This window comes from Penaeus monodon, chromosome 29, assembly GCF_015228065.2.
Source record: "Penaeus monodon isolate SGIC_2016 chromosome 29, NSTDA_Pmon_1, whole genome shotgun sequence".
Lineage (NCBI taxonomy): Eukaryota > Metazoa > Arthropoda > Malacostraca > Decapoda > Penaeidae > Penaeus > Penaeus monodon.
Genome location: NC_051414.1, coordinates 20,214,707 through 20,215,069, shown reverse-complemented (window position 1 = coordinate 20,215,069; position 363 = coordinate 20,214,707). Strand labels below are relative to the sequence as shown.

The 363-nt window shown below is 24.5% G+C and overlaps 1 protein-coding gene across 1 annotated transcript in view; it reads right to left on the bottom strand.

Annotated features, from left to right (window-relative positions):
* LOC119592004 overlaps positions 1-363 on the bottom strand; it is a gene marked incomplete in the record, with an annotated part of 16,446 nt that overhangs the window by 5,864 nt on the left and 10,219 nt on the right.

Below are 363 nucleotides of genomic sequence, written 5' to 3'. Positions count from 1 at the left end.
TTTTTTTTGCCCCCCAAAATTTTGGGGGCTAAAAATTTTTTTTCTTTCCCTTTAATTAAAAAAATTAAAAAAATTTTCCCCCCAAAAAAAAATTTTTTATTTTTGGAAAAAAAAAGGGGGGGGAAGGGAGGGGAAAGGGGGAAAAAGGGGGGGAAAAGGGGGGGAAAGGGAAGCCCCAAAAAACCCCCCCAAAAAAAAAAAACCAAAAAAAAAAAACAACCCCAAAAAAAAATTTTATTAAAAAAATTTTGAAAAAAGAAATGATGAATCAAAAAATAAAAAAAATAAAAATTTAATAATAAATAAAAAAAAAAAAAAAAAAAAAAAAAACAAAAAACAAAAACAAAAAAATTAATAAAAAAA